The following is a 10,885-nucleotide window of genomic DNA, read 5'->3' on the forward strand; positions in this document are numbered from 1 at the left end:
AGACGGCTGAACCTGGAGAAGCATCCTCCCCCAAGGAAGGGTGCTGGATACATGGATTGTGTGGACCAGTGGCTGCACTTGGAGAAGGCCAGCAGGAGATATTTCTGGACTATAAGTCTCCCTTCCAATGAGGCTGGAGGAATTACTTGACCTGTGCCGTGCCCTAACTCTGCTGGACTCCAGATCTTTAGATCTCTTCTGATCTTCCCCTCACGCAGAGGTTGGCAGCACTGAGCTGGGCACCAGCAGAGGGAAAGGCAGATCCTTCCCATTCTACACAGACCTGGTTTCTCCTTGGGAAGGGTGAGCAGGATAAGAAGAACACGCCACAGATCAGCTCAACAGCCCAGTCTGGAGCTGCTGGGATGGCTGCTCCCCCTCCCCAGCAAGGGGAAGGCACGGGGGGATGGTGGTGGCCATCCAGCCCTGTGGCTCTCCAGGACTGGTGTGATGTTTGCCTTGGACAGTGGAACCCTGGTTTGACTGCAGGGTTTGGAAGAAAATGGCATCAAGATGCCAAGTCCTTGGTGTTCAGATCATAGTCACCTCTTCCAACACCCTCCCCTTAAACATACTTAAAGTCTGGTGACGAGCACAAACAGTGTTTTAAAGGGAAAGGTTTTTAATAAGTGCATGTCAAGCCCCCAGAAAAAAAATAAAAAGAGAATACTATGAAAATTTGGCTTGAAACTACTCAAAGAAGGCAGATTATGTTGTGGTTCCTAATGACTCATTTTTCACGCAAGAGCCATAATTTAAGATGGCTTTCAGGACTGTCTTGGGAGGAAGATCCTGCTCCACACACTTTTCTATTCTGAGACATTTGAAGTGCAGATGGGGAAGGAGGTGGCTTAGGCGGCCTCTGGATGAGAAGCTACAAATAGGCTCTAAATGGAAGTGTAAATCATTTATCCTGGGTTTCTGAGGTGAGTTACATAATCATAGTGGTAGGCAGGTCTCCAGGACATTCAGGCCATTCTCTCCTGGCTGAGTTCAGCCCCTTTACACAGGTCTTCTGAGGGAAAAACAAAGTGCCCTACAAGACCAGCTGAGGTCTTGCAGCCTGATTGATTAACATCCCTTGGGTCAATCACAGTTTTGGCCCTTGGTTAAAACAATTTCTGTCTTAGCTTGTGGCTGCAATGATTGCCTCATATATTACTTTCCCCAAGTTAATCTCAAAAGAACCAACGCCACTCCAATAAGCCATTTCTTTAAATCAGCCTTGGAAATAACTACCAAGAGACAACTACAAATCTGTACCCTGCCTAATGGCTGAGCCACTTTCCATATGGGACAAGGCAGCACTTTGCTGCTTGCCACGGTCAGTAATGAAACCACTGAACAGCTCTGCTCCTCCCTTTGATCTGCAGCATCTGCTGAGGTACCTGCCTGCCTCAGGGTCAGTGCACCTCACGGCTTTCACACTTGCCAGAGGAGTTAGTCAGCGTCCCTAGCATTCATCACAAAAATACCTTTCTAATGAGTGTTGTGTGCCCCTGTATCTGTTTTTAATCAACACATAGGTCCTGTCTGCACTGGAAAGCTTTGCCAAGGTAACACTGAAATGATGGCTTAGTTTATTCAAAGAAATGACATAAGCTACAGCAAGAAATACACTGACTCTAGTTACAGTCACAAATTATCTCCCAGACTGAGTTATAGATAAAAGTTCCACCAGCACAGCAATGCTCCTTGGGGATACCATTTTTTCATGACATCAAGCCAGCACAAGTCATGTGAAGGCAGCTATGCCAGCATAAAACTTCTTTTGCCAGCAAAGAAGTGTTGGCCAAAAAATTTAAATTCTTAACTCTTATTGCTTTCCCAGGAGAAGCTTCTAGCACAGACTCAGACGTAATTTGAGCATTGGGGACAGAGTAATCTACTCCATTTGAAATCACTTCTCTCAGCAAGGTAGGGAAGGTACCTCCCAGAGCTTTTATTCTGTGCTAGACTCTGCTGTTTGCAGTGCCCTAACATCATGTCATTTCTCTTCTTGGTTTATATAGCCAGAGCATCTCTGCATCAAAGAAAATGTTCCAAGCAAATAATTTAGGAGATGAGGTACCTCATTTGTGCATGAGGAGAAAACTTGTTGGAGAGCTGTGAGGCAGGAAATGGCATCAGCCTCACCAGGCATGTTCCTCACAGCGGTCAGTGCTTGGTGCAGGACCAGCCACAGCACCCCAAGCCCAAACCCAGCAGCTGCAGCAGCTACAGCTGATTCTGCTACAGCAGAGAGGAATGAGAGACACCCTCCCCTACTGCCATAACCTGCCCCATCAGCAACTGCCGTAGGAATTTCCAAAAAACACCTGAACTGTGGGATAACAGCACCTATTTCTACTGATTCTTCATAACTTGATGTGTGCTTTGAGCTCTGCCAGGCAGGTCCCGCTCACCTCCATCAGATCTACAGCAGCCAGCCAGAGAGGGAGGGAGGAGGCAGAGCTCATGTCCTGCTTGAAATTCCTCGGGAACACACTCGGATGTGGTGTCTGTGCTTTTGGCCATGCTATCTGGGTTGTAATGTTTGTGTTGCTGCTATTCTCTAGGTGCAGGGTTATAAAATTATCATTTACATCCAGATTTATAACCCAGTAAAGGTGAGTTCCCTCTAATAAAAACAAGCCCATTTATGAGACCAGATTTCAGGCATGACTTGCAAGAGGGAAAACAACATCCTGTGCGATTCTAATGGCTCACACCTCAGTGGGCAGACACAGAAGACATTTTTCTGCAGCTCTGCTTCTGCTCTCAGCCTTCCCTCACCTGTGGAGTGTCTGGGGATCATTTGTGAAGTCCTCTGATGCTGCTTGGAGCTGCAGACGTGGCACCGACCCTCTGCAGTTATCCCAGGTCTGTGTATAAGCCCTGAGGGAATGGGAACAACTTCAAACCCTGCCTCAGCTTCCCATCCCACACTGATGAACACCCTGGGCCAAGTTTCCTGCCTGAGGTGCCAAACGGTGGCCACAGAGGCTGGGCAGGGAGAAAAGCCCATATGCTGCTGCACTGCTGTCAGTGCCCTCATGCAGGCAGCACTCCTGGCACACTTGCTGTGCTGATTTGTGCCTGGAGCCAGCCCCACACAGCCAGGTATCCTTCCGCCACCCATCCTGAAAAAGGAGACTCTGGGATCAAGGGGTGGGAGGCACCTAAGGGTGGTTTTGGACTGGCCAGCTTGGGGAAACACAGAGGACACCTCAGAGCATACACCCAGATAGATTTTAGCCTCTGACACAAAGGGTTATGAATTACAGGGCAGGAAAGCACAAGCAATCAAATACTAAAAGCCACAATTTCTCTCTCTGTATTTACTACACCAATAAAATATCTTCATAGCAGCGGGCTGTAATGTAAATCTTCTTTAGGAACTAATGGCTGTGCAAGGGACCATTAAAGAAACAACTCCATCATTAAGGCTGTTGGTTGGGACACTCTTTGTGGTGTTATTCTGCAGGGAGGGCTGCTATGCAAGGCTGCATGGAGCTGCTCTGGGCTCCACTGCTTGGCAGCCAACTGGATGGATTCCAGCAATAATGGCTGGTTTTCAGGGGGGGGTTTCTCCCTCCAAATCAACAATTCACTAGAAAACAGCAAAATCAGCTCTGCCTTCCTGCAGGCACCTGCCATGGCCTCTGGTCAGAAGCTGCTTGCTGGCCAAACAGCTGGTGGGCTGCCACTAAGGGTGACCCCATCACATCCAGGAAAAGGCCAGGGCACACAGGGGGGTCTGAGCACTGCTCCAAGCTCAAGGCCCTTCCTGTGATCCAGCACAGGACAGTGCAGTGCCCTGCTGCAGTTCTGTGCAGTGGTTGTGATGCACCATTCACCATCAAACCCCACCTTGTGCAGACCTTCCCTCTGCCAGCTCATGAGCCTTGCATGTATTTTCAGGGCCTTTGGAATGCAACACTTTCATGACTACATTAAAAAAAATAAAAATCAGCTATCACCTGAAAAAACATTTAATTAGTTGCAGAATCAGCTCCTTTTGAAGTAGCAATGTAATCATTCCCCTCTCTCTTTGTTCCTGGAGCATCTGCCTTTAATCTAAAGTCTTGCAAGATTCCCAAACAGTGCCTGGCTCAGTGGTGCTGAGCTGCCAGGATGCTGCACTTGGAGGATGCTCTGCCACACCAACAGAAACTAACCCTGTCCATCTCATCACATCTTGGGGTCAGACTTGACTTCTTGTTGCCATTTGTCTGGAAGGACACAGGGCAGGCTGAGGAGCATGACAGAAGTGATCAGAGCAGAGAGCCAAACAGTGATGCTGCCCTGCTTGATGGCCTCAATCCAGTTTTGCCTGTGTAGGAGGGTATTGGGAGAAACCAGGATGAAATCAAAGCACTCTGCAGGGATGAGAGCCTGGGGCATCGCACTGATCAAACAGCAACTGCTTCTCTTTCTTCCAGCACAGCATCCTTCCTCAGCTGTTCCTCCCTGCAGAGTTCTGGGATCACCTTGTTGTACACTGGGAATATTGGCACTAGCCTCACCCCAGCCCCAGAGTACATCAGCCCATGAGCAACGGGACCACCACAGCCTCTGCCCAGCAGCCTGGAAACCTTCAGTTCCCTCATCTTCTAAATCTTCTGACCTCCAATGGGTCAGGCAGGACCAGCCACACCAGCTGTGATTCCCTGCCTCGCAGCAGCCCTCACTTGCTCACTTGTGGCCAAGCCAAATGAAGCAGATAATTGCTGACCTCCTGCTGTGGTGGTTCCTGCTGGAGCAATCTGGGTCACTCTGCTCAGCCTGAGACCCACATTCTGTATCACCACTGAGGTCTCCTCACTGCTCTTCAGCTTGGCTGATGCTGCCCCGAGCATCCAGCAGGGGCTGGGGAGGGACAGACAGCAAGTAGTCCCCTTGATCTTCATTTCTGCCTTCACCAGCTGCAGATGAGGCTCCCACATTAAGCTATGGATGCTGTGGAGCCTTTGCAATACCACAGGCTCCACTAGCAGCAGTCTCTTATTTCTCAGGTGATGCAGCAGATGCTGAGCCCAGCACCCCAAGTCCAGCACCCCACGACTGCAGCCTCCTCCAGCAGCTGCAGGCAAACCCCATGAAATGGGCTGACTCTATCACAGACTCAGATTTATGCTTTGCAATGTGCTTTCAAGCAGAGAAGTTGGCACGAGGAGCATGCTCTTGCAGGGTTCTGGCTGGCAGCTGCCTGGCACCATTTAATCAGTTATGTTCATGAAATCTGACCCAGCCTGCACCTGCTGACCTTGGCCCCAAGACTTGCAACGAGTCAAATGAACGCAGGCTCACAGATCCATCACTATCTTTTTTTTAAGGGCTTTTTTAAGGTAATCCATCCATCCATTGCATCTTGATGATCTTCATGGAATCAGCACACAAGTTCCCACTTGTAGGTATCAGAAATTCACAGAGAAACTGTCCTGTGTAAAATAAAAAGATCATCCATGTATGAGGCAAATGAAAAACATCTGCATCTTCCCACAAAAGATCTCCTCCTGGCCATGTATTTGGGTAATTACTGCAGAGTTTGTGTCTCCCTGTTCTCACATGTGAGTCGCTCATTATGAACCAACAAGCCCTGGCTCCTTTCTCTGAAGTCCAAGGGATCTCACTCCTTCATGGCCAAACTGTCTCCATGACCACCTCAAAAGAAGAAATGATAAGCTCAACCCCAGTGAGAAGACACAGTAAAAGCAACCATTTCTATAGAAAAAAAAAAAAAAAAAAAACAAAAAAAAAACACACAACAACAAACAAACAAAAAAAACCAAAACAAAAACCAACCAACCAACCAAAAAACCCAACAAAAAAAAAACAAAAAAACCCACAAACCAACCAACCAAAACAAAACAAAAACCCGGACAAAAAGACAATTTCTTCAAATTTGGCACAATGGGGACAAGGAAAATACCCTATAGGAGGAAAAGTAAGGAAAGCATTGCCTTTGGAGATTTTTTAAATGGGTGCATGAAGGTAGCCACCAAAAAGGTTTCATTGAATTTTAATTAGATGAGGATTTTGATGGGTTCATATTATTCTGTCATTGAGATATTTTAGATAAATAAAATGAGCCAGCAAGGGGTGGGTGGTCACTTAAAGGACTGTCTCCAAATGAAAGTTCATTTACTGATTACATAAAGATCAGCAAGAGCACAAGGCGCAGTCCAGGGCTCTGAGGGGTCCCTTGGAGGAGGATGATTTTCACACTGACCTGAGGGATTCTCCTTTCCTTTCCAAAACTCATCAGACCTTCACAACAGAGCCCTACCTTGTGTATCCACAACTAACAGTGTGTCCTGGATGAATGTCCCACCTTGGCCATCAGGTGCTCAGGTTTGTGCATGGTAGAACTGAGGTCGCTGGTAATTCCAGAGCACGTTATATCCCGCTGACTATGCTGGAAGCATTGACTGCAGGGAGAGTGGATGTTGTAACACTCTGTTTTTACAGCCTACTGAAGTTTTCACCTTCATCATTAGAAACCACAGTGCACAACAGATGGCTGATTGATGCCATGTAATTTGGCTTCATCACAGCCTTTCTCCTGACTTTCCTTTTTTTGGGATCTGCGTGTGAATCTTCTAGCATTTCAGATATAAACTTCATTATAAATCATGTAGTAATTTTATGTCTGAAAAGCTACAACCATATCATCAGGAACTGACCTTGGAATTAAATGTTTTCCTCTGAAGTTCTGCTTTGATAAAATGTTCCTGAATTTCCATGCTTGGTGAAGCTCATCATGTGAGTAGGCAGCCGTGAGATTTTCTGGGTCTGCTTTCCAAGCTTGGCTAATCACACAATTTTAATAGCAATAAATCACTATTTCAACAAAGGCCTGTCTCTTCAGCAGAGACGTGCAACTTTTACTCACAAAGGTATGAATTTATCATGTTTATTAATAGACATGCTCCACTGCTTTGTCTTGCTTTGTGTAATGCAAGCAATGACTCAGCCCTGTGCCATGGGCATGCAAATATTATTAATAAAACCTTATTCTGCCACATTTAGACAGATTATGGACAAACGATAAGGAGGGATTTGCATATAAGCAGCCCCATCAGAAGTATATGAGAGAGGATCATAGTTTCTGGTAAATTAGATATGCCATTTCCTCTGGGGAAAAAAAAAGAATCTAAAATTCAGGTGGTCTATCAGAAAGTGTGTTACAGCCTCAAATGCGGTAAATACTCTGCTGTGATACTTCATCTTCTCCATAAGTGAGGCATGTCAAGATAGTTCCAGAGGAGGATTTGCAGAGCTGAGGGAGCTCTGCCCATGCTGAGGACGGGGTAGGTCACAGCTGGGCCAGCTGTCTGTCCCTGGCAGGAGCTGTGCTCCATCTCCTCCCAGCACACGCTGCAGAATCAAGAAAGCAGGGATGTGCTCACCAGCTTTCTGCTGCAAACACATGCAACTGCAGCTATTAATTACAGGCCGCAGATTACTCATTGTAATTAAGCTACAATCATTCTTGGCTACCCAACGATCTCCTAAGGTCTATCTTGGGGTCCCAGTTCTGCCCTGCTCTTCCCAGGGTGCTGCTTTATGGGTGCCAGTGGGGACGATTCAGTGCACAGTGTTTCACTCTGAGACTTTCAGCTGTGCTACGTGGCACCAGGACATCCCTGATCAACCCCCAAATCTTTACTTTGAGGCTTTCAGCTGTTCTTCATGGCACGAGGACGTCCCTGACCAACCCCCAAATCTTTACTCCGAGGCTTTCAGCTGTTCTTCATGGCATGGGGACGTCCCTGATCAACCCCCAAATCTCGCTGCCAGCATGGGAACCCTGTGCGAAGACATCTGGCTCCACTGATAAGTCACTGCTGCAAAAGGGAAACCAGCCAGCTCTGCTGATGGTTGTCAGGGCCCCAAAAAATCTCTGTATTGGGGTGGTCTCAGTACCCACCTCTTATCATACCTGATAAGCACCACCAGCATAAGAAAACCTACGAAATGTTAGTAAACAAGGCTTCCCAGGAGGGAGATAGACTCTCCTCCTTTTCCCTCCCACTCTCTCTCTCGCTCTGTGTGCAGGCAAATTTAGCAGTGAGCCAAGATTTACAGCTTTAATTATGAACTTTAGCCCAAGCAGTCATTCTGGAAATATCCTCACGGGGGAGATGGGGAATGGGACCTGGCGTGCGCAGCGAGGTGTGCAGCTGTGCCTCCGCCTAATTGTGCTGGTTCTGGTCCTTCGCTAAAATGATTTCATGTGAAGGGATTTTATCTCCCCCCCACTCACCGGTGGTGACAAGGAAAAGAAAATGGGGAAAAAAAAAACCAACCCAGGAGCCTCAATCTGTCTTTTACTGTATTATCTAATAAACCAGCAAAAATTAGCCTCAGCAGCAAAGATTAGCCTCTTTCAAGCTCACACACCTTAATTAAACATGCTGAGCTCCGGCTGGCAGCAAGTGCAAAATATTTTTACACGGTTAAAAGCTGTTCATTTGTTTTAATGTCCAGACATCCTATTTTTTTACACCCAAAGCCAATCAGGACTCCTAGAAAGAGTCTGACCAGGATGGCGAGCCACAGTGTAGAAACCTCCTTGCTTGTTTGAGAGAGAAGGCTGCAGGTAAGAAGGCAGGGAGATTTATTTCTGTAACAATGTCACTTGTGAACCACTTTGCTGAGAAGGACCACAGACCCTGCCACCATGACCGGGGCTCCTTGTGTTGAAATAGAATCCGGTTTGAGTACAGATCTCCAATAAACAGCCCAGCTGATGGAGTTCAGTAATCATCCGGGTATGACCTTATATTGAAAGTGTAGCTACATCATGGTGTGCCCCTGTGCTGCAACCCAGCCCTAACCAGGGCTGTACTGAGACTGTGGTTCTGCTGAAGTACCAAAGCAGGAACCAGAGCCATGTAGAAGGTCTTTGTGTCTTTGCATACGTGGCGTTTTTAGTGAAATAAGCTTTCTGTGTAAGACGAACTTGATTCTTCCCTGTGGGGGTGGTGGGGCCCTGGCACAGGTTGCCCAGAGAAGCTGTGGATGTCCCATCCCTGGAAGTGTTCAAGGACAGGTTAGACAAGGCTCTGAGCAATATGGTCTAGTGGAAGGTATCCCTGCCCATGGCAGAGGGGTTGGAATTAAGTGGTCATTCTATGTTTCCATCACTCCAAAAAAGGCTTTATGGTATCAGGAGCTTTGGATGAACTCACACAAGTTAATGGCAAGAATCTGTAATTTCCTTTTGCAAAAGGTTCAAGATATTTCGAGAAGCCCGAGTACAGAGGACAGGAAGCAGCTTAGAGGCACAAAATTCAGTGGCAGCATTCCACCTGTCTGAGGCAGGGAGCAGCAGGGGACACGGTGCTGGCAGCCAGACCAGCAGGTGAAACAGCAGAACCTGACCCTGGGCTGGCCACCCTGAGTGCAGAGCGTGGTCGTGATCAAATTCTGAAGCAGCTTTTTCGCACAATTATTCATTAGACATAACGGATGGGAGCTTGCAGCTCCCTGGGGAGCTGAGATTGGCTGACACCATCTCTGAACACACTCCCTGACCCCTGTCCCCTCTGGGCACACCACAGTGCATCTGATCCCTGGCACAGGCAGGGAGCAGCATTGTGGCTGCTAAAAGATGACACGCTGGGAGGTTTCAGTGTGTCACATCTGACCTTCCCAGCCTTCCCAATAGATTGTTCTTGTCACCAGGGCCTAACAAAATGCATTACCTTGCTGGCATTTGCTGCTCAGCAGCAAGTACAAATCTCAGCTCCACAAACTTCATCTGGAGGTCCAGCACACTGATTTAGAAAGTAGCTTCAGAGGCTAAAAAGCTTAATTTTTTCTTCCTCTGAAAAGATTAAATTTTAAATCTCTTTGTAAGAAGACATTTGCAGCTGAGCAGTCCTTTTAAACTACATTTCTTTCTTGATAAAAAAGAAATTGAAGTACATTAGAAAATGTTCAACCAAATCAGTATTCTTAAATTTTGGTGTGCAGAATACAGAAAAGGTGGCTTTTCTTTTCTATGAGGTCCAAGAAAAGCCCTCCAAGCACTTGTGAAGACCTTGCTCTGCACCTATTGTGTGCTTCTGTATCCCAAATGCCCTCTTCATTATTATTTGAAGGCTCTCAGTTTTATGTTTTAATTTTCAATTCCGTACCATTGCTAGCTCATAGCTGCTGTTTGTGGCCTGTCTTGCCAAAGTTCAGTAGCCACCAAGGAAGGTAATTTTTTCAAATATATACTTTAGTTACTATATCAGTTTAATTACACTGAAGATAGCTGTGAATAAGGTTTCTAATCTTGAATTAATTCTGTTTTCTGAAGGTCACACAACCCTGTCCTTCTCTCATCCTCTCCTAAATTCTGTTAGAAATAAGATTCTCCTCATAGTTTCACTCTGTGCTGGTTAAATTTCAGAAAAGAACCCATGAGTACCACTAGTCCTGACACGGATGGAGAATTATCTTCAGCCCAGTTTTGCAGCCATGGTCCTTAATCCATTGATCCTTGACCACATGCAAACAGAGGTTGTAGAGTTCCTCTAAAGGCTCTGAAACTATTAGTCTTCACTTCCATTGTGGAGAAATATGTACCTATGCTTTCACTCTCAGCCCCTCTTTCAAGACCTGCCTGAAACTGCAGAAAATTCTGTGTTTCCTTTACTAGAAAAATTATCTAGAAGAAATATTGCATCAGCTGCAGTTCACTAATGCACAGCCAAAAGCTGTCATTAAGTGACTGATCATGCATTAAAGACAAAGTTATAAGCTTTAAAACAGATCTGGTAAAGGAAAATTTAACTTACTTTTAATTACCGATAGAAATAACTCACCTAAACACTGCCTTAATTCATTATGATCGGTGCCATTATAATAAATATCAGATATATTCATAATTGCATGGCATTTATCT

The sequence above is a fragment of the Chamaea fasciata genome, unplaced genomic scaffold (genome assembly GCF_029207755.1).
Source record: "Chamaea fasciata isolate MVZ Bird 193981 ecotype frontalis unplaced genomic scaffold, bChaFas1.0.hap1 SCAF_13, whole genome shotgun sequence".
Taxonomy (NCBI): Eukaryota; Metazoa; Chordata; class Aves; order Passeriformes; family Sylviidae; genus Chamaea; species Chamaea fasciata.